Source organism: Atractosteus spatula, chromosome 8 (genome assembly GCF_055471065.1).
Source record: "Atractosteus spatula isolate fAtrSpa1 chromosome 8, fAtrSpa1.hap1, whole genome shotgun sequence".
Lineage (NCBI taxonomy): Eukaryota > Metazoa > Chordata > Actinopteri > Semionotiformes > Lepisosteidae > Atractosteus > Atractosteus spatula.
This window is the reverse complement of record NC_142713.1, coordinates 45,802,601-45,829,744: the sequence shown is the minus strand read 5'-3', so window position 1 is coordinate 45,829,744 and position 27,144 is coordinate 45,802,601. Positions and strand designations below refer to the sequence as shown.

The following is a 27,144-nucleotide window of genomic DNA, read 5'->3' as shown; positions in this document are numbered from 1 at the left end:
CTATGAAGTACTGATGTGCTCACTGTTGGTGTTCTTAGCCACCTGAATATTAAGGTCATCCTGTGGTATATTTTCAGTTCCAGCTATGTAGAACACATTCAATAAATACTCTTATCAGTCATTGCCCAGTCACTTCTATGTGTTATGAAAGATTTCAAAAGCAGAGGAGGGTATTATGTGGGAGTCATGTCATGAGTCTAAGAAAAAATGCTAAGGTAAGTGTGATGTGACATATCAAATCAAAAGTGACTCACACGTTCATATACACTGAATGTGCCTTCAGTTTCAGAAAGCCCGGGAGCACATTTCCAAAGCTGCATCAGTTACCATATGGGTGTTATCTGAGACTGCGAGGAGTTTGGGAAACCCAGCAGTTTCACAGATGCCCTGCTTGCCTTAAATGTGCTGCTGGTTAGTCCTTGGGATTCATGTGTTCTTACTTTCTCGTTCTCTGTCATGATGCATTTCTTTGTTTTCTAATGAGACATCTTGTAAAGCAAGTTGATTTATGCAAGACTGTCCCTTATGGCAAGAGTATACAACTTTGTTTTCACCCATAGATTATAAAACAGTTATTAAATTTGGACTTTTTAAAAGCAGAACAAAATAATGCAACACCCCCACTTCACAGATTATAAATATTTTTGTCTTTTTATGAAAGAACTATATTTTAAACCATTTTTAGCTCAACTGATTTTCAAACCATCCTGTTCCTTAAAGCTTTAAGTTCATTGTATCTGTTGTGTCAGAAAGAGGTTTCATTATAGTTCTATTTTGTTTAAATTGTAATGTTTTTGGTGACTTTATAAAAGCTATTCTAGATTGAAAACAAAAGTTTCTGTGTTATACAGTATGAGTCCCCTCCATCTAAATTAAATCAACCACAGGGCTGAAGCAAGGATGACTAAATAGTATATCCACACAGCTAACATAAATTGAAGGTGACTCTAATTTTGATTTAATTCACATTGTAGTCTTAGCTCATAACCCTTTGAAGGTTTCTCTGCCTTTTAACGATCTAATGACATTCTCTAGTACCGCAATGAGAGGAGTACTGTGTGTGCAAACCTGCAAATGGGTACACATAAAAATGAGGTAAATGTGTGTTTCACTTGATGTGCACTGAGGGCAGAGCCTATGAAATCAGATCCTAACAGTGGGGGAAAATACAAAGTTAAAGTACTGTAGATTCTGATCAAGGGTTGTGGTGTGTGTCAGAGACTGTATTGCACAGTTCCACTAGGACAAAGCAAGGAAAGCAAAAGCAAAAAAAAGGTTCCTTGCATGGGAAAGGATACATGCTTGTTAGTAGTGAATGTTTCTATAGTTCAGTCAAACCCTCATTAAGATGGAGTAGAGTCATGATTTGAATTAGTTTGCTTTATTGGCTTAATGAGTCTGGATGAGAGAACTTTTATTTAAAACTCTATTTCAGTCATGATTCTAGACAATAAAAACACAAAAGCTGATTTTATTGGACAGCGGAGGTATTTTTTTCTTGTTCATCCATGCCTTTCAGTAAATTATTTTCTAAAGCTGTTTTAGTACAGTATGTTGAACACATTGGAGCAATCTTTTTCCGCCTGTGCTGGTAAATCCCCAGCATAAAGATTTTGTTTAGGTTGCTTATGAGAGGATAGATACATAATGAAAGCTCATTATTCTGGGCAGTAAAAATGCTAACAATTAACCAGATATGAATATAAATGGATAATTAACATAATTTGTGAAGTGTCTCCTGTTTGTTCTGTTGTAGAATATTTTCATTAGAAACATTCTTTCATTACTTTGTGTTGTTCCTGTCTGTCCATTCCGTGAGACCTGCTAAGCTAACTATGGACACAAAACTATTTTTTTAGTTCTTGGTTCAATTCAAAAGTCAAAGAGAAAAGGTTTTGGACAACCATTCTTTTTCCACACATCTTGAATTTTAAATAGAATTAAACAGACAACATCTGGTTTGTCTACAGACATGAACAATTACATAACAATATGATACTTTTATATAAACCCCTTGTCTTCTGGTTTAGGTTCTGGCTTGCAGAGTCCCTTTGGACTGAACAGTTATTAAAATGGATGGTACTTTAATTTTCAATTAACAAAGTTCCTTACATATTTGTAATAAAATCTCCAAGCCATAGTACTTGAAATATAGCAATAGTACAGATGACAAAGTTATCTTCTGTAACTTTAAAAATTAATCTCGAACCCGTTTTATATAGAGAGTGGCTTCTTTTCGAGAAACAACATATTGAGATACTTGAATGAATCTGCTATGTAAAGGGTTACGGTGGGCTTCATGGTTAATTCACACCTGATTCACGGTTAATTAACCTAATTCATGTTTAATTCACACCTGAAGAAGGCTCCACGGCCGAAACATTGTGTTTTCTTTCTTCTCTTTTCAGCATGGAATAGACCTATTACTTGTTCCTTCTATTCTAATATGTTAGTGTTGTGTATTTCTTCTTAATATCATGCTTCAGCAAAGAATGTATAGCTTCCCTTCCGCATGTGAAGAGGTTACTATATGTTCATAAAGAAAAGTGTCAAACCTCTTCCTTTTTGCCTGCTATATTTAAGTGTTTACTTTAAGGTCCTTTATCAAGCACATTGCTATGGCTTAATTATTCTTTTTTTTCAGATTGTGTTCTGAGCTCAATATGATTGCAGCTTATACAATAGTTTTTTCCATTAGATCTGTTCATTTATTTATATATTTCAAAGGTTTCTGCTTTGTAAAATTGGAAATTAAAAGTCTGAACTTATTTTCTCTAAAATACGCTTAGTTGGTGCCTGTGGCCAGTGACTATTGTATATAACACAAACTTTTGCATTCATTCAACGCTCTACTTAAGTACAGTCATTTATCATTTTATTATGAGCTGCATTAGTCAACTGTTCTGCTTTTATACATTTCTTTCTCTTTTGAAGATTTATGGCATTCTGTTTTCTCTCTCTCTGTATTTTAAATGAATAAATTATTTTCTTTGATGTCTTCAATGTGAAGAAAGAATATTGATAACAACTAGTATTTAAGCAGCTAGAGGAACATTACGCTCAACCTTAAACATGCATGTTGAAAATCTTATCATCATCTAATTATCAAAGACTTAGAAGCACCAATGTTAGTATCTTCCAATAATATCTTTATAACAATAGATTTATTTAAAACCTTTCCAACCTTTTGTTAAACAGAGCTCAATTTAAGCTGTTTAACGGTTAATGGAATATTTTTCAAAGTAGCAATTCAATTTTAGATTTATCAAAACTATTACTAAAACATTATCAACATGAAAAACATTTAAACATTTTAATGAAAGTGCAGATGTGAAACACAGATGTCAAAATACAAGAAACTTAACCTAACCTGAAAAGAAATTGGTACATACTTTACATTTGAGCAATACCAGGTAATTTAGTTTATCAGTGGCAATTCCCTAAAAGAGCAAACCCATCTATCTAGACAGTTTCTCTATCTCTTTTTGTAACTTGGAGTCAAGACTACAGTCCGTCTTGATTATGTGTGTATCTTTCACCAAGTCAGTTTGCTGCTGTCTCATTTGTACCAGTAGTACCACATTTCTGTGCTGTCCTTATTGAAATTCATTGATTGAATAATGTTGCATACAAACAAGAAATATTACAGGGCTGGATATTAAGGTGACTGCTGTATACTGTAAAGAATTTCCTAACATCTAGTACTTGTGCCCTTTGCTTGCCAGGATAGGCTCCTGCTCCCATGCGACGATGATTTGGGAGAAGTGGTTAGAATATAAATGGATGGATGAAAGACTGAGTCCGTAGTTGAAAATATTAGTTATTTGACTAGGACCTTTGTAATGTTTTTTTCTACTCAGAATTTGAGGATCTTAAATTACTTAATACTTAAAAGACAGCTTCCAATAAGTTAAAGACCTGAAAACAATTAAAACGTTCTGGTTAATCCTATTATTAAATCAATGAAAAAATCAATTCTGTTACTGAGAGCTCAACTGGAATGAAAACCAACAGGAGTGCTTGAGGATCAGGGTTGGGAACCCATGCTGATGAGCTTTCAGCTGCTGTCCGTAAGAATTTTTGTTTTGGTTTTCTAGCTCTCTGCAGCAATTTTAATATTTGCCATACAACAATTAAACAGACTTAATATTATTTTTATAAATTCTTATAAAACATTAAGAGTCTAATTTATATTCAGATCAGAAGAATAATATGTTTATGGCTTTTCTAGACAGAAAAGTTACCGTTTATCCATTCTTTAGACTATTTTGTATGTCTGTTCTTTGCCTATTTCATCTGCACTATATTGGGCTCTAGCAATTAGAACAGGGTGTCAGACTCAGTTTTGTGGGCCTAGTGCCCTCTGAGCTGTGATTCAACCTGAGCTCACAGTTACTATACATAGTAGGTCTAATTTTTTAATCAACCCCATATGTGTAATACTTATAACTAGATTCTGAAGTAACTACCTTTAATGAAGTGAGGTTTTGGGGTAATCAGTTATGAAAGATCATAAATTGGCTACATTACTTTGTTCTCCTCCCCCCCCCCACTCCGACGGCAGGCGGAGCGACGCGCCGGTTGGAGTATTCTCAGTCGCATTTAATGGCAACATCAGCTCAAAGATTTGGTTCAAACCACCAAATGGAAACGGGCATGCCGACAAGCGGACCCTGCTGATGCGGGATTAACGCTAGGAAAGAGAGAGAGTTATGAAAGATCATAAATAATACCCTGTACATGTCTAATAACATTATTTGGTTGTTTTATTGAGGTTGGAAAAAAATCAGTAGATGACGGGCCCTCCAGAAAGTGAGTTGGATATGGAGTGCATCTTCTTTCAAATGATCAACTTTTGATCACTGGATATCACTTTTGATTTTAAAGAGCAAATTCTTGGACCCTCAGACTGATGCTCATTGTTCTGAAGTTAAACAACCAGTACTGACTGAGAAACTATTGTTGAATAAATACAGAGAGGATAGATATCAGAATAAAAAATGAATAAACCATATAAATGTTTTCAAAAATACTTCATCTACACATCACAATGCAGTAGTTCAGCGTTACAATATTAAAACACAAGAATGAAAAAACACATTTATCAATTGTTTTTTTTCTATTTTACTTGTATTTTTAGAGGAGGATAATGGCTTTTAAACCAAGGTAACAGAAGTGTACTGTATGTTTTTGTAATCTTATTTTATATCTTATATTACAAATTACAAAGGCTTTTCTCTTTAATCAGATGACATCTAAAAAGATATTCTAAAGAGACAAAAACATGTAATCACTATTCATGACAGGGTTGTTTGTAATGAATAACCTTGCTTCATCAATCAAAGATTTGATATGCTTACATTTAGTCAAAAATAAATTATATTAAATAATTACACATAACACAAGTATAGGCTCTGGCTACCCTGTGACCTTAAATTGAATGAAGTGGTTAGAAATTGGATGGATGGAATTACTTGAAAAAATTACTTGTAAAAAGTTATATTTAAAAAGCAAAAGGAGGTCAATAATTAATTGTGCTTACAGGGAGTGAACAAAATAATGTAAACACCAAGCAACATATGAATATTTATAAACGAATAAGGAGTGTTTGTAGTGGGATATCAGACCATTCTTCAAAAAGGAAAGCCTCCAATTCATTCAAAGAGGAATGAGGTAGAAATCTACTTCACACTGTGTTCAAGAGCTTCCCATATAAATGATGTTTATGTCTGGTGATTGAGGAGGCCATGTATGGCATTTGTCTTCATCCTGGTGTTTATGAAAACTTTCTTGAATCCGTTTAGCAGTCTGCATGGGGGTTTTATTATCTTGAAATTATAGGAACATCTTGATGAACAATGTACTGTATGCATCATAGGGTCACCTGGTTATTTAAAATGGATTTGTATTCCTTCATTAAAATTCTGTCATGCAGAATAATAACCAGACCCCTGAATAATAATCAACCATGAATAATATTAAATAATAATCAACCATGAAATGGCTTCCCATACCAAAACACATCCACCTCCATGTTAAACAGTTGGGAATGGACAGTGTGGATGGAAAGCTTCTTTTTGCTTCCTCCAAACATAAACTTGTCCAGATATAGGAAAAGATGGTTCATCGGACCATATTACTTTCTTCCACTGCTCAGAAGGCCAAGTATTGTGACATTACATCAGGTTCTGTATTGCTGCACATTGGCCATGGTTACAAGCAGTTACAGAATGGCAGCCCTACCATAAATATCAGCTTTTAGAAGCTCAAGGTGTACAGTTTTTGTTGAGTCTTGGCCACGGAGATGTAGATTGTGTTTCGTGGTATTTTGTGGTTTTTGGCAACTGTCCTGTTAAGTGTTAAGTCTATCTCTGTCAGTAAACTTTGACTTGCAACCTGTTACTCTTTTCTGACGCTGTTTCCCCTTGTATGGTGTATGCGGTCATGATTTCTAACACTGTTCCCCTTTACATATAAAATGAGTTTTTAATATGTTTCTGTGACTGGCACACCTGCAATTCGTGCACCAACCTCTTTCAAAATCTGTTAGATTTCTCATGTTGCTTTATAAACTCACAAAAGTGTTGATTTTAAGATATTTTTGGTAGAGAAAAGAACCTGGTAATTAGTATTGAAATTAATACAAAACATGTAGAATCCTTTTTAATTGCAGTTTATTTACTTCAAAATACATATCCTTTTTCCTTAGGTGTTTCCAATAATATACTTGTACAAATTCATCACAAAGAAGTTCTACATTATAACAAGCAGTTTCATGATTTACTAGCAATTTTCTCTAGTGAATTTAAATTTATTTTGCTTCATTGACTTCTGTTGATTTGTACGGTAATATATTGCTTATGATTCCTCAAGGTAAAAAGATTAATCAATTTAAGAAAAAAAAGAATTGCTAGTAAAAAGACACATACAGTAGAAGCTCAACCATATAACCATGGTGTCATGTACACAGCTCTATTTTAAACAAGTTTCAAGCTATCGTATTTATATTTTTAACAATTCTAACAGCTCTGGCATGAGAGTTTGTACCACATCAAAAACAACTTATCCACTATGTCCTACTAATTAGTGTGAGTCATGTTTTCTGTTCTTTAAAGCAAATTGTTCACATGATGTCACTTACTGAAATGAAGTACTGTGGTGTGAAAATATTCCTGTATTCCTGAATAAATCTGTCATTGCAGAATATTCCTCCTCGGTATACATGGTAAAGAACAATATTTGTAATAATATTAAATTAATCAATAATAATGTTTTTGCCATCTAGTAATAATTAACATATTGTAATCAGCTCCATACTCATCCACTTATCTATTTAGTTGATATCATTTCAATTTTTGGTTAAAAACGTGATTGAAAATGCCACAGAATTTGTGGTTGTAGCATGAGGATATAGATGTAATATATGCTCTGAAGAGGTACTTAAATGATTAACTGTACAAAGTTACCCATTTTTTACCAACAAAGATTTCGCCTTTATGCTCTATGGTTAGGATAAGCAATGGTTGAACGTAACCAATGTTACCAAATGTAACGTGAAATTGGTAACATTGTTTATCTCCAGTAATGGTGAATATACGGTACATTCACGTTGTAATGTTTCATAGCCGTTCAGGGACGCCAAATATGTAACGTTGCCATAGCCAAAATGTAATGTAGTGGCTCTCTGAAGGCACCAGTTCTGTAGGGTTTGGGCATTTACTGTGACAATTATTAATTGTAGCAGTAAATCACAAAGTTAATTCTTTTGATGGCTTTAGAATCCAACCATGCGACATAACTCAAACAACGCACACACACAGGTACTAATACACGAGGATACATTTATTAATACATAGAATATGCCTTAAACCTAACAGATCTTATCGAGAGGGTTATCAGAATACAAAAGATATATATTCAATCAGTTACGAAGTGTTACACATATCAAGAGGACATACGTTCAGTATATCATTCATTTAGACCGTTTCATAAATGAACTTGGTTATAACTTCTACATTAGATACTTGAAACAAGTACATAACTCTTAGGAATTAAATTGATATCAACTGGTTGGGATAACAATTGAATTCTCGAGCTGTAATGCAGTGAAGTTGAATACTCATCTAATTTCTGGGGATTCAGATCTCCTGCGGGCACAAAGAAGCAGTTGCAGGCTGTTGCTGTCCAATCCGCGCTCTCTGGCTCCGTGCCAGGCTGTGCTGTGTGGCTTGCGATGGTGCGCTGCTGATGCTCACTGACCGGCTAGTTAGTGTTGGCTTTAACTAGCAAAGTTTGTGCACAGGAGAAAAGATGACTGTGAGTCCCAGCAAGTCAGGAAGAGGACCGGTTCGTTTCTGATGAAGAGCTAGTTCTGAATAGTGATTCAGCTGTCCACAGTTCCGACCTGTTCACGAGGCCTGCTGCTGGTGCTAACCTCGGGTGGATCCTCTGGTTATTCTCTGGCAACCTCCGCTCTAGACTCTTAGAACAAAGGAAAGTTCTGGCACTCGGACACACTGGCCGTTCCGTGGTTGTCCGGGCTGAGTCTCAGGATGGTCAGGAGGCGCGCTGCGAGAATGTCCTGCCCTTGGGAGCCTTCTGCTCCTGGGCTGTCCTGCCCTGGAATTCTCCTTTAGAATTCCCTTCGAAAAAGTCCACAGAAGTCCACTGAATCTCTTCTGAATCTCACAGGCTCTCTGTGTTGCCTGTTTTTACCTGGAGGAACTTCAGCTCATTCATTGGCTGAATTTTCCATGGGCATCAGAGTCCCACGTGGGTTACTCGGCCCTACCAGTCCCTGATTGGTTGATCAAGGTGAGATATGAGTCACTTACTCCTGACACTTAGGAATGCAGTCCAGATGTCCATCTGGCACTCCCTAAACAGATAGGCGCCAATGGATGACCATTGATCATGATAGCCAGGCTTAGCTAAGTGCATCCCCCTTTGGGAGCTGTCCTAGGAAACCTTATCAAAAGAAAACATCCTAAATCAGCCTGCATGAATAGTTTTTCTGTGGCTGCACCACAGAGATGAACAGAGAGATGAGGCCTAATTTGGGAAAGCTCAGAAACACTTAATTCTTTCTTATTAATAAGCCTCGACGCTACAACGTGAAAATTGTGGTTACTTTTTTTTATGTCATAGTTTTCTAATGGATAATAGGATAGAAATTGTAGGTTTTATCAGCTGTTTCTCAAATTGTATTTGAGCATCTTATACTGAGAAAAAATCTGAAATAAAAATCTTGACATTGTGCTGTTTATGTAAATTGCAATCAGGACCAATCTAATATATTTAACATCCTATCTTCCTTTCTTTTGATAGATTTCAAGAAGGAAAAAAAGACTTGACAATCCCAGACCTTTCAATGAATCCTGATAGCTAAACCAGTTGTATGCATAAACACTAATATGTTAACAATTAATCTGTAACTACTAGAATACACTTCACAAAATGTTCTGACAGTAAAAAATATCCAATAACCAATAAGGTTCTTTGTAAAGCACTGTAACTCATTTTATTCTTCAAAGAATATTCTTTGTGAAGTCTTACAAAATGTTCAACAACGTTTAAGATCAAACACCTTGAATTTTGTTGCTTCATGTGCTTCATGGGTGATTTGGGATGGTAGTCCCCTGCTTGCCTCTCTGGATGTATTCAACTAGGGATTGTATTTCAAAATATGGTATAATCTGGAAAACAAAATATTTCCAAATAATATAAGGATATAATGGTTAAGGCACTGGACTCCTGACTGTTTCAAACTCTGGGTGGGATGCTGCCTTTGTACCCTTGAGCAAGGTACTTCACTTAAATCACTACAGTAAATGGTGCATGAATGGGTCCTCAGGTTGAACAATGGTGTCACGGTAAATGTGAATTTGTTCTCAATTGACTTACCTTATAAAAGAGAAGAGGAAACGGCAAAATGTTTAGAAGGTGAGTTGTGTGGCAGCTAAGGTTTTGGTATAGATGCTGAGATGACTGGCCATGTAGACTTCTTAGATTCTGACTAAAATGGATAGCACCAGCTGATACTTTCCAAACTAAATAGTAAACCTGATTTTTGAATAGGATGACATTTTGAACATCCTCCACAAGCAGTAGTTGAAATCTCATTATTTATATATATATTTATCCAGGAAAAGCCCTTGCAGCTCATGAATGGCATTATTCTTGGCAGAGTGGTAGTGCAAATACTCTCCAAGCATTGGGCCTGCTGAACAAGCTAATGCATGAATGCAGAAAATGCTACTTCCTCTCTTTCATAGGCTCCAATTGAAATTGACATACTGTATGTCAGCACATTTACATGGAATGTAATAAATTCCACTCTAGGCTTGCACAATCAGGTCTACCTAAAGGCCCCTATTGATTGAATTGATAAAGCAATTTCTCATGTCTACTTCATCTGTTGTGTAGTAGAATGCTCTATTATAATGGCTGCTACACACTAATTAGGTGGTTGCAGCACTTCGGTGGTAGATGAAGGAGGTGCCCACCTTTAGGTGAAGCTCTTCAGAATCCTTTGGGAAGAAAAGTGCTATATTAATACCAGTTATTATTGATCATAAAGCCTCTTAGCTACAGAGTACGGTATGGTTGGCCATTCCAGGAAGTGGTCATAAATGTTAATTGAATCTTCAATTGAATTTGATGGTCACTGTCTTAGTTTCTTTGGTGATTGCTGTTAAGGAATGGATACCAACCACAAAGCTATTTCTTTGGTTGGTCAGGACCACACTGTCAAGAACATTTGGATGATCTTCTGATTTAGCTTGCAGTGTTGAATGTCTCGTTTGGAGGTGAAAAACTATCATCAGAGTCCCCCACAGAAGTAGAGAGCTGTCAGCCAGCCACTTGCCTTTTTCACAGAACTTACTATACTTGACTACTAGGAGATGTTTCCTAATTTCCTAATAGGTGTGTCCCATTGACATCTCAAGTGTGCCCTATACTCTCAGAGTCTCTTTTCATCCTTATTTTTTATAAGATTTGGGAGTGCACAGATACAGTATGGGATTTGTGGGCAGGTGTCTTCAACTCCATATAGTATTTTGACAATCAATATCCCTTCTTGTTCTCCAGGATTTGTTTTGTTGAACTGGGTTTATCTATGTAACAGAGGCAGGCTTGGCTTTGCTGCTGCTAAGAAAATGGTTGCTCAGCTCTGGAGACTTCCAATTCCATTCCCTGGTTTTACTGGCTTTCTCCCTTCTAGATACACATTAAGTTCTCCAAAGGTTTGGCCCTCAGGTCCAGGCCAGGGAGAGGGTGTCACAGTCGACATCCCCTCCTCCAGAGGGCACTCTAATCATCTCTAGATAGTCCTTTTAATTATTACTTCCTGGTCTGTCTAGTTAAGTCGTATACAAGTTTTCTTCCCCCAGCCTTCGGGGCTCAGCTTTGTAAAATGGTTGTCTCATGGCCCGACTACCACCAGGCTTCACAAGGAAGTCTGAGGGCATAGACCAGCAGTAGTTACCCTGACCTTCTGAGCCTGGGGCCTGGGACGAAGCCCCTTATTCCTGGTTTTTGTTTTTTCGTGTCTATTCCTGTTTTGTCTCTGGATGGATCTCTCGATAATGGACATACTGTATGGACTGTTTCCTGATTCTCCTGTGGACCTCCCTGAATTTGTTGCAATGTATACCCACCCTTCATTTTTGCACCAATAAACCTTGTGTGTCTTCCTTCAACTCCGTTCTCTATTCCTTTCCGGATTTGCCGCCTCGCATAGGGTCTTAAAATACTCTTTCTATGGGAGCCTCACGTGACAACTGTTACAGAGGGTGAGGCAGACAAAGGGATTGATGCGCTTTGCATCAGTTTGTAGAAAGATTTTAATTTTACTTTTAAAGAATTTTTTACACAAATTAAAAATTATCCAAGGATTGATTTCCAAAAATATTAACTCGATTTCTGGATAGGTAACTAGTGCTAGATTTCAAGGCTTAAACCCCATAATCAATCAATTAACCACCAACAGAAGACCAATTAACTTACTTTGGCAATAAACTGTGCTGGACATCTATGATGAGATCATAGTGATTTTGTGAGTCAATTTTGAAACGGACCACAACATTTATTTTATTCTCATAACTTTCAAGTTTTTTTTATTTTCTTTTCAACATGATAAAAGGAAAGATTGTAATCCAGCATAACTGTAATTTTAATATTCAGTAAGGTTAAACTTTTATTAACTGTGTATTAACCTTTAGTATGGAAAATTGATTAAAAAAGTAATTAGCAGAATGCACATTTACAGAACCAATAATTCATTCTATTCAGTATGTGTCATCAACAAATATTTGGAAAAAGACACAGGGAAACAGATCACACAGACTTCAATCTTTGATTTTGTGTAAAAGCAAAGTTCCATGTAGACTGTAAATGGCAGGTCTGCTTTAATCAGGCTGTCTATACTTACCCCATTACCCAATTCAATAATCTGGCTCCTTAGATCTTCTAAAAATAATAATGTATATGGCAAACAGTATTAGAGAAGAGACATATCCCTGATTGAGCTATGCAGAGGGAAATGGTAATCCCTTTAAATACAGCCAAGCTTAAGATAGGCTAAAGCATTAACCTAACTGAGAAAATGAATATACTAGCTTAATTGGATGCATTAACTATACAACTAAAGGAAATACATCCCTTAGTGCTTCATAGGAACCATTTCAGAGGACGGAATTGAGGAAATATAAAGGTTTATATTTACATTTACAATGTAAAGGGGTGCAAATGTCAGCTGCTTCATATCAACATATTGTGCCTCACGTCAGTGTGTTCTGTGAATGGCACTGGGATCAGTAGGATCCTCTTAAACCTTTTAAAAGAAAAAGACTGCTACCTAAATGTTTTTTGAAAGATAATGTTTTCTGCTCTGCCATATGAAGTTCATAACAAAAGTTGGGTAAAATGTTTAGATCCTAATCTCTCACACTTGTATACATACTGTATATGTCTTACACCCGAATCTACCCCTCGCATACCTTTCTTGCATCCACCACCTCCCCATCTGCAGGAAATTCCCTAGCCCCCTCTTTGTAATAGTGAGGGGGTTTGGGCTGCCTGTCCTCATGCCTAGGCTGCCTTTTCCTCAGCTAGGCTAGTCATGCCAAACTCTTCACATACTGTATATTTAGTCCCTCTATCACATTCATTAGTATCTCACCTAACTACTGAATACTGCTTTGAATTTAGTGCTTCAGTTATCTGAGCCTTTTTTACCCTCTACATTTATTTATTCTCTGTTCTGTTTTTTCCTGTGTTTTGTTTGCCTTTTAGCACTCTTCACAGTCTTTTCTTTCTTCAGATGTGTTCTCTGGTGGTCTGTTACACTCCATTTTAACTGTTTTTTCAAAACTCTATTTCTCTTACCTCAACACGTTAGGAGTGTGACAATGGGTTCTCTTGACGTACAGTACATTAGAACTTTTAGATTCTAGCAGATATGACCACAACTACTGTATGATACTGATTCTGGCTCTTTTGTACTGTCAAAGAAGTCTTTGTGGTAAAACTGTATTGTTTGAAATGAAAGCATGTGAATGAATCAAGCGAGGCATCATAGGGTTTTGTGAAATGTGGCACAATAAAGAAGTTAGATAAAACCAAACAGCCAGCATCTTTTCCGTTGCCACGGAAACACCAATGGATGCAAGGAGATTTTGGGTCCTGAAGAAGCGCATAATTGAGATTAAAAATACTACAAAGTGAATTTAAAAAATGATCATAAATTTAAGAGATACAAAGACATTAATGTTTATGTGACATAACAGCTTAAATGAAGTTGAAAATTTCTTTGAAGACTTTTTAAAAAACCTACAGTATAGGAACATAAAATTGCCAATACAAGATTATTATGGATGTCAAAATAGGAATCAAGCAAGAAGATTAGTGGTGTGTCAGTAAAATTAGTCACAGCACAAGGAATAAGAGGGACAGCTGACTTTCTAGGTTTACTGAGTCCATGAACCCATTAGTCATGAGCTTTTTCTTCAAGAAAAATAGTAAGAGGAAGCTCCCATTGGAGGATACTATTAAAGTGAAAGTCAAGTACAATAAATACAAATAAGAAGTCACCAATCACCAACTGGTCCGAAGCACGTTACATCTAAATAAGGAGCTAGAGATAGAGCACAACTAGTGAATATACAGCTCAGGTCAGTAATACAAATAAGGGACACATCCATAGCATTTACAAATCAAGAAGATATCAAGTGTATTCCATGATCTATGGTAGGAAAAGAAACATAACACATAATCAAGAACGTATGTAACGCATTAATTAAAAGTTTCTGAGACATGGCAAGCCGCATTGTTAGGCATAGGATAATACACATGACAACCAAAAACTTTACCTCACTGTGTACCAGGGTCAGTAATGAATGATTAATAAATCAAAATAATTATTTAATATCTAGAATCTGCAGTGAGTGAAAAGTCTTTTTGATGCACAGGATATCCTGTTGTTTGGATTTGTCATTTTTTAGTAGTCATTGTCATCAGACTTCAGTGTAACTTAGTGTAACTCATCAATGTCAAGGTCTATTAGTGAAAAAAATATTTTATTACAAACAGATATTGAGCTTTAAACCCTGAGGAATATTTTTTTCTTGTTTCTGTCAGCATGATGGGACTGACATCTGTCCAAATGCATTTGAACCAGTACTGTAATACACATATTGTCAGATAATAGGTTTTATAACATTCTCTGATAGCTGTATCCCTTCTTTAAAAAAATATTCATGAACTATGATTGTCACAAATCAGCCATGCATGTTTTATGATGCCTTAAGAAAAATGTGGGATTGGGTCAGATGTCAATACAATCTTTATAGAACGAAGGAACCAAGACTGTGAGCAGTATTAGGCAAAGTGGAAATGTAATAATTGTAATAATAAAAAAAGAGGGAATGTTGATGCAAATTGGACTGTTTCCTTAAAAATACTTTGGTTCTTGAAGTTAGATAGTCATATGCAAACTTTTTCGGCTGTTGAACACACCACAAGTGGCCTTGTGAATAAACCATTGGACACTTCCTTCCTCTGTCCTGCACTATTATATTTTGCTCCGTCCATTATCAGACCACCAGAGAACACATCTTATCCTCATGAGGTTCATGGTAAGCCCGAGCATAGAGAGCAAGGTAAGACTTAATGTACTCAAATCTCGCTCTCTCTCAGGGCAACAGTCCATCATAGGGCCAAAGAGGAAGGGACAATTTAGACATTTAGAATAGCCAATCAGACCTTGCCAGCATGTCTTTGGGATATGAGAGGAAATGCCCCATATTTACTGTAATTTTCTATGAACTACAATAGCAATGGATCTCTATAGATTTTGAGTAAACAATTCTGATAAATTCTTCCAATGTAATTTTACCGGAAGGGAGGAAATAAATGTTCTACGTTGTTAAGAAATTACTCATTTATTTTGACCATACTCTACTTACCAGTTTTGATATATAATCATTTTGTATTCAATTATTAAACATTCCAGGGCACTTATTCATTTGAGATTAAAGAAGAGAGAGAACAAGAAGAAATGTACAGCATGATTTTGTTATTTTACATATACAACCCTATATGTCATTGAAAGTCTGTGCGTAACTGTCATTATATCCTTTATGATGTGAGTTCTACCTTGTTGACAATATTTCCAGTACAGATATTTTTGTATTAAATCCAGCAAATGTTTTATCTCATATACGTACAGTACGACCTAAAAATTATGATACCCTTTCACTCTTCTCATAATTCTATGGAAATGCTCTGAACATACAGTAGCACTTACATTTTTCATAGACCAATGAGGTTAATGAAATTAACACTTCTTCAAAAGCATTATACTGATATTTTTTATTTGAATGGTTGATAATTTATTCATTTAACATTCAATACAAATACTTTTACAAAAATGGGATGGGAAAGCTTGGAAATAATTGATCTAATGAGAAAGCATATAGAATTGGATTGTTCATGTTGAAAATTGACATAGATAGCACTTAAAGTGACTTTTTTGCATTGACTTTTGGTTGAATTCTGTTTGGATTGGGTGTCACGTATGTGTGATAATCTCTATCCTGAGCATCATATAAAATGAGAGACTTTTCCAAAGCAAGTGCTGAGACCCAGAGTTGCTTGTTGGTTTTACAATCTTATATTATCATACTGTAATAAATATATTTATTATTTATCAGTGCTCTGTGCTTATTTAACACCACATGATACAATTTTGGTGGTTTGCATAAGAATCCTTAACTCTAAACCTAAACTTCTAATTTAGGAACGGTTTAAAGGGATAAGAAATACCAATGCATGCGAATCACTGTTATGTTATGTAGTTTTAAATACTGTGTAAAAGTGATTAAGACTGCATAAATACCCAGCATGCAGAACTAAAAACTGCTGTGGTCTTTCATTCCATTAAGATGTCCTATTAAACTCATCTTACTTAGTTATTTATCTTTTCACATGTGAAGAGCAAAGTTGCTAAGCACACATTTGTCCCCCTTCTGCCAGTTCAATGTGTAGAGTGTTTAATTGGAAGGGTAAACAATTAGCCTTTGTAATGCTCTTGCTTCTTTACAGAAGTGGGACATATAAGAAATAATTTGTAAATCGCTTTAAACATTTTTGTGAAGTTTTTTTTCCAGTTTTTGAAAGCTGTATTTTAAAGGCTAAAAAAGTAGTTTATCAATTTGTTTTTCCTTAGGGAATTCTGTGAATTGTTATGATACAGTGAAAGGTTCATATTCAGACTCAATACAGAAACTGTGCAGTTCTACGGAAAGAAGATAAAAAGTCTTTTCCACCACATTACACTTGTGAAAAGGCATGTTTTGTCATCAGTGCTGCCCTCTCAGCCTTCAAACTTACCTTTTGGTGTACCTCAAAATGAAAAAAAGAGCCATAGCACAGAAGGCAGATGTCAGAATATTTATAATATTTCCTTCAGGTGTGGAAGTACACATACAGTATCTTAAGAACACTCCACAGCCAAAACAATTTTTTACAGCTTGCATGCTGATGCAGCTCTCCTATAATCTCCTACAATTATTTTAATAATGCCATTAGGTTTGTGTATGATAACATAGAAAGGCTTATTATAATTTAAAATGGTTATTATAATAATAACCAGATTCAACAGAGTGAGTAATTTTTGCGCTCATATTACCATTACAAAGTATCTTGTTAAATCACAAGACAAACATTGCATCCTGGGATACTGGTGATGATGTCTTTCAGGAAAAGTTGTTAATTTTTTGAGAATTAATTGTGTCCTTCACATTTTATGTGGCTTTTAGTGAAAGTATTACATTATGAATAAGTAGCTTACAAAATACATCACTATTGAATGCCTTTTTGCTGTTTTGTGTTTTACCATGATGGTCCCATATGAACACCTCATTCCAAATGTCAGGATGCACAGCTCTCCACTGGATGTTATGGCTCTGCATAACAGCCTACAAAAAGCACAAGCACAAGCTGCTATCAAGAACAAAATATATTTATCACATATTCATATGATAGTAAATTTTATTTCAATTTGGATTGTGGTCTGCCTGCTCATTGACACTAACCTTCAATCTTTACACTCCCCAAAACATTGACTTCACATTGTAATCAATTGCTTCCCTAAAGAATGCCTTTATTTGTGCAGTCCTCTTCGAATGTCATTGAATTTTATTGCGTGGTGATAAAATCACCTACGTTGACATCAATGGGCTTAATTGAATTTTACACTAATTAAAGATATTCTTCCTTCTGGATGAATTCCAGTCTTTTGATGGGTTGAACCTGTGGAACTTTTGAAAAGCCCATTGATTTTCAAATGATTTACAAGCTTCATTCCTTAATGATGAATAATTTTAAATTGGCTTTTTTTAGAAGACTGCTGGCGTTGTAAATTGAAGAAACAAATCTCTGGCTCTGTAAAAAAGAAAATAGCAACTAGCAGCAGTTTTACAGTTAAACTCGACAGGGCGACCTCAGACCCTTTGACATTTAGGGCCTCCATTAACAAACAACTTGTCTGCAAAAGTTACACATAAGATGTGTGTATTATCCATCAGTGAGTTTGTTTTCACAAAGTGATTGTCCCTCATGTAGTAGTTGACTCTACAGGGACCATTAGAAATTGCAACAGCATCTTATGGGTATTAGAAATCAATCAGGCAAAATAAAAAGCAATGTATTGTAGGAGAATACAATACCGTGCAATCTATTAATATAATAGCAAAACTAAACAATAGCATAACAAACCAGCAAGAGTAATAGTATATATATATAAATCCATTTGCTATGATACAACTGGCTGATCATTTCTCAGGTAGTACAGAGATAGGAGTTAATACCATCAGGGTTAAACATACATCAACTATAAAAGTTCCTTATTGAAATTGGATAACTGGGATAGTTAACAGACAAAGCCAATCATACCAAGTTGTTTTGAATAACGATTACTACTGACTTCTGCTATATATTTCTTGCACATCTACTGTATTGTCTCTCATTTTTGTTGCATTCATTACACCTGAACCCCATTTGCACCCTTGCAGCTAGCACTCATTTCACTCTCTCTGAATGGAATTTTCCTCCATTCTTATGAATGGTTGTCTTATACTTAAATACTCAATAAACATTCACAAAGCATCTTGGATTCTTGGATGTCCATATTCTTAGTGAACATTTATTATTGTCTAACTCAGAAGTTTCATCAGTCCTGTATAATTAAACACATTCATAATCTCGAAATAAATGTTGATTTACTATTGTGAACTAAATGTTGTCAAATGGTTTGGAATAATAGTTTAACTCTCAAGATTATGTGAACATTTAAATGTATACTCATCATAACTTCAAACATCAAGCAGTTTAAAGGTCCATCACAGATAGAGCACGTCAGATTGGATCCAGTAAGCTGCTTCCTCTTGCACTGTGTTAGAACACTACTGCTCGGTGTCAGGAAACAGCTGAAAGTTTGTGCTGAAAACTGCTTCCAGGAGAGGTAGCACTGCATTGAACTTGGCTTTTTGAAACAGTCTGAGCACAGCATCTAACTCAGGTCTACTGCAAATTAGACAAGTGGGGGAGAACACGGTTTGTCTCAGAGTGTAGCACTGTTACTGAATATACTCTGAAATTCAGGCTGTGAATAAAAAGGGTCCAACTGTATTCTTTTGATCAGACAGAATTTACAATTTACAAATTACAATTCGCAAGACTCACAATTTCCCTTGGTTAGAATTCTGTTTATGTACAAAATCGTTTTCTCTTGGCATAGTGCTTTGATCTAAAGCTCACTTTCCTGCCTCAGACATTGGTTGTAGTCACGTGGTCCCGTACATGATGTCAGATTGCCAAGTTTCGATTGAGAGACTGGAGCAAAAAAAATGAGCTATACAGTACAGCAACCATTAAAGCTGGAAATCATGGTAAATTGGTTTTGAGCTCATCAGGAGTAGTGTATCTCTCCACCTTGCAGGATCTGCAGACTTTGACCCCTGACCCAGTATCAGTTCAGATGGTCTCCCATGAGTGTGTTCCAGACTGAGAGATACCGATGTTGGACATTTATCATTACCACTGACATACAATTACCACTGACATATCATTACCATAGACAGTGACTCTATTCATGATGTTCTAGTTTTTGTTAAAGTCCCTGGATATGCTGCATATTAGGGAGGCTCCTTTCAGCTGCATTCTTAGTGCTTTCCACAGATGCCTAAAATGCTTGGGTTATTGTCTAATCAAGGCAAAAGAAAGATTATAAATCTTAAATAACATTTAATTCTTAATGAAATCAATACCTTGCCACTTCAGAAGAATAGTTCAATGAAATTAATTAGCCAAGCATGAGATATGATCAGTATTCTAGATATTATATTCTAGAAATCTCTGTCCTTCCAGTATTGGATCTTACTTCTTCCTCTCTTCTTTGTCAATCGTGCCTTTTCTGTGTGCACAGCGTAAACCCGCTCCTGTGTTTAGATAGGTTATGTTGTTATGTCTCCCATGTTGTTTTGTAAGATCAGTTTTAAAAAGAAGAATCACAGCTCACTACACCTTTCACCACTGCAGACATGCACACACGTTAGGTACTTTACAGTTAGAAATGTTTTTGTGAACATAAATCTATTATGATTATTATAATACATTAGCATTTAGCATTTTTAGAATGTGAAATCATAGACATCATTAAATACACATCTTGTAGGGCTTCCAGACATTTCTTTTCATGATTTGTGAACACAGCCTTTCATTATGTGCCATTCATCTTTGGATTGCACACTTCTAATCGCATTAGAACCTTTTGTAATTGAGGCCCTTAATATCTAATTTCCTCCTCTTATAAAGCTTCAGAGACTTTATAAGACACTCTAATAGAGCAAAAGATATATCATGCTGCTATTTTACTTTAATATTTACTTACATTTCTCTCCACTGTCTAGCAACCTTAGCTGTAGAGACTCAAGGTGCTCTGTCACATTCTCAGATTGTTGCTATCAGCAGGGTGATGGACTGGCTTCCCATTCACGATGTATCTTGCCTTGTGTTGTGCCAGTGTAACGCTGTATTGGATAAAGTGGTTAGAAAATGGATGGATGATATGATTTGGGCTGAATGTATTGTAACGCCCTCGCCTGGTGGTGAGGAGGAAGCGCCCCTAGGCGCTCGTAGTACCGCGGGGCATGCTGGGAGTGGTAGCCAGGGAGAGTATGAGGGTCAGCACGATGACCAGCGGCTGACCCTACCTGTGTAAATAATGTCCTAGTAATTCGAGTGCCCTGTGTAGTCCTGTAAAAGTGTAGTGTGTTGTTAGGTAATTACCACCCTAAATATGTGTACGTGTTCCGTCAGTCTCCTCATGTGTGTGTAGATCCTGTGTTTGGTTTTTGTGTGGTTGTCAAATAAAGTCAGTGTTTTGGCTGGTTAATCGCGTCTCCACTGTTCTTTAGTTCTGAAAAGAACCTGCAACGCTACATTGGTGTCAGAAGTGGGATGAATGAGCAACTCGTGGCAGACATTATCCGACTCTGTTAAGCGCCGGCTGACGCTGACAGACGCAGAACCCATCGGCAGCACTCATAGGGAGCCTGAGCAACTCCTGGGTGCGACAGGTGGCCACAGCCCTTACCAGGGCTACCCAGTAGTGGCCCCGCCAGTAGAATTGGGGCGGCTGCCCCGGAGAGAAGATGCCCTCCCTGCCGGAGCCGATCAGCGATTCCCACACCCATCGGCGCGGGTGCGACCAGGTCGCTACGATGGTGAAGCGCCTTGGGAAACCTATGAGGCGCAGTTCCAGCTCGCGGCCCGGACGAATGGCTGGAGCCGGGCGGAGATGGCCGGCCACCTGGCGGCGGCGCTGGAAGGAGCGGCCTGCCAGGTGCTCCTGGACGTCCCGGAGGAAGACAGAGGCGACTACGCGGCGCTGGCGGCAGCCCTCCAGCTGCGCTTCGGTGTAGAGGAGGCGCCGGACTTGATGCGGGAGAGGCTGGCCCTGCGGCGGCGCCGACCAGGGGAGCGACTGGGCCCGGTCGCCGCGGATGTCATGTTCCTTGCCCGCCGAGGATACCCAACTTTCCCCCGGGAGGCGCAGCGGGAGATGGCTCTCCAGGCCTTTCTCAAGGCCCTCTCGCCAGAGGAGCTGCGGCGCCACGTGCAGCTGGCCGCGCCAACATCGCTGGAGCAGGCCTTGGCCCTTGCTACACGGGCTGAGACCGTGTTCGGGGTGACTGGAAGCGCCAGCAGACGCAGTGCGCCCTGCCGGCTGAGCGAGACGGCGACGGAGGGATCCAGCGAGGGGGAAGAGGAGCCAGCCCGGGCAGCGACCCCCGCGGAACAGCCCCGCACGCTGATTTGCGACCGCTGCGGGAAGAAGAGGACACCGAGCCCGGTTCTGCCGGGCACCCGAGCCTCGTCCTCCCCGATCGGCGTCGGGAAACGGGAACGGGGCGGCTCAGCGCGGGGAAGGCCGCCCTTGAACACCTCAACCCCCGCTCCGGAGAGCGCTGTAAAAACCGGTGCCCCTCACGCCACCGTGGGGCGAGTCGGCTGTAGCCGAGGCCTGTACCTCCAATGCCGAATCGAGGACCAACCCTGCCTGGCCCTACTCGACACCGGTTCTTCGGTGACCCTACTCCGACCGGGCGTCCTCCCCGACACCGAGGGCACCAACCCCCCAGGATGGGAGGCCTCCAGCCTGCGGCTAAGGACTGTGACGGGACAGCTCGCTGCAGTCCGGGGGAAACAGGTGCTTGCCTTCCGTCTGGGTGCAGCGACGGTGCGCCACCCCTGCTACCTCGCACCCATCCAGGAGGACTGCATTCTGGGGCTGGACCTGCTGCAGCGAGTGGGGGCCAGTTTGGACTTGGACCGGCAGGAGTTGGTGTGGCAGGGGGAGCGACTGCACCTGGTGGAGGGCAGGCCCGGCGAAGGCCGAGAGACGCGGGCTTGCCGGAGCCGGGGGAACAAGAGGCGGCGGCGGCGGCGGCGGCGTCAGTCGCCGGGGCAGACCAGGCCTGTGAGCCGGGGAGCGAGCGTGCCGGATCCTGCTCCCGAGTCAGCCGAGGGGCCAGACAAGGCGGCAGCGGCGGGGGCCGAGCGTTGCGTGGAAGCGAGGCGCGCCGTGGAGGACCTCTTCCAGCGGAGCTGCGAAGGCCTCGATCAGGACCAGCGGCAGCGGCTCCAGGAGCTACTCGCCCAGAACGAAGACCTCTTTGCGGCGAGAGATGAGGACTGCACCCGCACTGCCCTGGTCCAACACGAGATCAACACCGGCGACGCTCGGCCCATCCGCATCCCACCGGGACGCATGATTCATGCCAAGCGGACCGCCGCCGAGGAAAAGATCCGGGAGATGGCCGCAGCGGGGGTGATTGAGCCCTCCGCGAGCCCGTGGTCGGCGCCAGCCGTACTGGTCAAAAAAAAAAACGGCTCGTGGAGGTTCTGCGTCAACTATCGCAAGCTGAACGAGGTCACCCGGAAAGATTCCTACCCCCTGCCGAGGATAGATGACGCCCTGGACTACATCACCGGGTCGACCTGGTTCAGCTCCCTGGACCTCCGCTGCGGCTACTGGCAGGTACCGCTTGCTCCCGATGCTCGCCCGAAGACGGCCTTTTCCATCGGCCAGGGCCTCTGGCAGTTTACTGTCATGCCTTTTGGCCTGTGCAATGCCCCGGCGACGTTCGAGAGGCTGATGGAGAGGGTGCTGGCATCGGTCCCGCGGAACCAGTGTGTGTTGTATCTGGACGATCTGCTGGTCCATGCCCGGAGTTTCGATCAGGCCTTGACGAACCTCCAGGCGGTGCTGGCCTGCATCCGCCGTGCTGGCCTGAGGCTCAACCCCCGCAAGTGCGAGCTCCTGCGGCGGGAGGTGACCTTCCTGGGACATGTTGTTGGACCGCGAGGGGTGGCTACGGACCCAGGTAAGGTCGCCGCAGTGAGGGGCTGGCCGACTCCACGCACCGTCGCGGAGCTGCGCAGCTTTCTGGGGTTGGCCTCATACTACCGGAGGTTCGTCCGGGATTTTGCCAGCATCGCTGCCCCGCTGCACCGCCTCACCGACAAGGGCCGCCGTTTTGACTGGGATTCGGGCTGTGAGACTGCCTTCGGCCGGTTGCGTGAAGCTCTGGTGGGGGCCCCCGTGCTGGCCTACCCCGACCCGCGGTTGCCGTATGTTCTCGATACCGACGCGAGTGACTCGGGGGTGGGCGCGGTGTTGGCGCAGGAGGGGCCGGATGGGGAGCGCGTAGTGGCCTACTATAGTCGGGCTTTGACTAGGCCTGAGCGGAACTACTGCGTGACCCGTCGCGAGCTGCTAGCGGTGATGGCGGCGGTCCACCACTTCAGGCCGTACCTGTTCGGGACCCGGTTCCGGCTGAGGACCGACCATGCGTCCCTCACCTGGCTGCTCCACTTTAAGGAGCCGGAGGGGCAGATGGCGCGATGGATAGAGATCCTGCAGGAGTACGACTTCACTGTCGTGCACCGTGCGGGGTCTCGCCATCTCAATGCCGACGCTCTCTCGCGGCGCCCCTGCGAGGCCGCGGACTGCCACCACTGCGCCCGGCGGGAGCAGCGTGAGGGGGCTGTCCGCCCCGTGGCGGGGGTGAGCACCGCGGCCACGGCCCGGGAGGGGCCGCTGGGGGTGGGCCTGCCAGACCTGGCGCAGCGTCAGGCAGCTGATCCTGACGTGGGGCCGGTGCTCCGCTGGAGGGCAGCAGGAGTGCGGCCTACGCGAGAGGAGCTCGCCCCGCACCCAAAGTCCGTCAAGGCCCTCTGCGCCCTGTGGGAGGCCTTGGAGGTAAAGGACGGGGTGCTGCGCCGGGGGTGGCGGGTACCCTCCAGTGGCGAGGTACGGTGGCAGCTGGTGGTGCCTCGGTCGCTCCGCGGGGCGGTGCTCCGAGCGGTGCACGGCCAGCCGGGCGTGGGGCACTTCGGCGGTAAAAAAACCCTGCAGCGTCTCCGAGGCCATTTTTATTGGGGTCTTTGCCACCGGGACGTGGAGCGGTACTGCCGAACGTGTGCGGTGTGCGTGGCACAGAAGGGCCCCCCCGAGCGCTCCCGGGCCCCCCTCCAACAACACCAGGTGGGGGCTCCTATGGAGCGGGTGGGAGTGGACGTTTTGGGCCCGTTTCCGCGCACTGAGGCCGGGAACCGCTACGTCTTGGTGGCCATGGATTATTTTACGAAGTGGCCGGAGGCCTACGCCCTCCCGGACCAGAGTGCCCCCACGGTGGCCGATGCACTGCTGGAGGGGATGTTTGTCAGGCTGGGGGTGCCGGAGGAGTTACACAGTGACCAGGGGCGTAACTTCGAGTCCCAGGTCTTCGCCAGAGTGTGCCAGCGCCTGGGGATCACTAAGACGCGGACCACACCGCTGCATCCCCAGAGCGACGGGTTGGTGGAGCGGTTTAATCGGACGCTCGCCACCCAGCTGGCCACCCTGGTGTCCCGGCACCAACGGGACTGGGACCGCCACCTCCCCCTTGCGCTCTGGGCGTACAGGACCGCGGTCCAGGAATCCACCGGGTGCACCCCGGCCTCGCTCATGCTGGGCCGGGAAATGCGAACACCGGTGGACCTGGTCTTCGGCCCGCCGCCCGGAGACGGGTCGGCACCGCCGGCTGGACCGGACTACGAGTGGGACCTGCGGCAGCGGATGCAGCGGGTGCACAGCTTTGCACGGACCCACCTGACACAGGCGGGGGTCCGGCAGAAGCGGTACTACGACCTGCGCTGCAGGGGGCCTGCCTTCCAGCCCGGGGACTCGGTTTGGGTGTACAACCCGCGGCGCCGCAAAGGCCTCAGCCCTAAGCTGGCGCCGTCGTGGGAGGGGCCCGCTGAGGTACTCGGGGTGGTGGGCGAGGTCTGCTACCGTGTCCGGTTGCGAACACGGGGGAGAGTGGTGGTCCTGCACCGAGACCGCCTGGCCCCCTACCGGGCCCGGGAGGAGGAGCCGTGTGGGGAGGCTCTGGAGGAGCAGCCGGGGCTGGAGCCGGCCGATAGTGGGGCGTCCGTGGGTCGCCAGCCGTCACCGCGGCGCAGCGGCCGCTCACGCAGGGTTCCGCAGCAGCTGGCCGAATACGAGTACAGCCTGAGGGGGGTGTTCGACGTCGGCGAGACGCCAGACGCTTCAGGTGGGGGCAGTGTAACGCCCTCGCCTGGTGGTGAGGAGGAAGCGCCCCTAGGCGCTCGTAGTACCGCGGGGCATGCTGGGAGTGGTAGCCAGGGAGAGTATGAGGGTCAGCACGATGACCAGCGGCTGACCCTACCTGTGTAAATAATGTCCTAGTAATTCGAGTGCCCTGTGTAGTCCTGTAAAAGTGTAGTGTGTTGTTAGGTAATTACCACCCTAAATATGTGTACGTGTTCCGTCAGTCTCCTCATGTGTGTGTAGATCCTGTGTTTGGTTTTTGTGTGGTTGTCAAATAAAGTCAGTGTTTTGGCTGGTTAATCGCGTCTCCACTGTTCTTTAGTTCTGAAAAGAACCTGCAACGCTACAGTATTATAATCGACAGCTAAAAGTAGGTGACAAAATGCTGAAAGGTTATATTGCCGTGCTGTGTTGTGCTTGCTGGCAGGGGTGTGTTGCTGAGGGGAGTATTCTGAACGTCTGTGTACCTTCCAGTATGGCAACACACATTCTCCTGGAGTGTGCTTGCAATCACTATAGTTCTCTGACCAGCCTTGTTGACATGACACCAGCTGGAATAGTTTCTGACAAATCTGGCCATTTTCAGTTTTGTTTTGTATTGACTAAAATTGACTCATAACATTTGCATTATTTGTTGTGATGCATTGTGTTTTTTTTAAGATTTCTAGTTATATTTACTACTTGAAATGATCATCAGTTTATATTTTTTAATAAATATTGAGAAGGTATTGTCATGATATATTAAATTGAAGCCGATTGGCATTCTACATTTCCTACCTTACCTACCTTTCTATTCTACCTTTGCGAATAGGAACAGTTGCATGTAAAATCAGTCTTGGTATTGAATCAATTGAGCATGTGGACAAGACATGAAACGGAGAGGGAGCTGGAGGGAATGCAGACCTGCATGGCTGTAATCCAGCAGATCTCACATTTTTGTTTACATCTCCAACTCTTATAGGGCCAGTGAAAGGTGTTAAACTCTTCCAATTAAGAAATAATTAGAACAACTAAGTAAGTAAGAGGTCAAGTGGACTGCATACTTGCAGACACAGCAACCCTCTAGAACTGCGTGCTCCTGCTTTTAAAAATATACAAACCTGTATTAATAAAGCCGTTTTAAAATTTGTGGAGCTGATTTTGTCAGTGCATTATATACATCTGTTTTGAATAATGTGTCCTGTGTTGACTACACTTCAGTATCAAAGGAGATAAATAATAAGAACTTCAATATTACTCAATTGGATTACACACAGTAAAACAAAATGAACATTTTCATATGATCTATTTTTCAATATTAAATTATAATATATTTCCATTTTATGTGTGTGAAGTACAATAAATTATTTTACTCATCGTGCATTTTTATTTTTTTCTGAAAACCTCAAATTAATTTAGTGGAAAAGCTATTTTTCTTCTGTGTCAATTTCACAGTCTGTTTTCGTAGGGGGTGTACATAATAT

General features: G+C 41.6%; 1 protein-coding gene and 1 pseudogene across 2 annotated transcripts in view; one reads left to right on the top strand and one right to left on the bottom strand.

Moving 5' to 3' along the window:
* kcnd2 (potassium voltage-gated channel, Shal-related subfamily, member 2) overlaps nt 1-27,144 on the top strand; it is a 177,787-nt gene that overhangs the window by 84,955 nt on the left and 65,688 nt on the right. The gene's annotated exons all lie outside the window — the stretch shown is intronic.
* On the bottom strand, nt 22,791-24,500 carry LOC148829692 (uncharacterized; annotated as a pseudogene).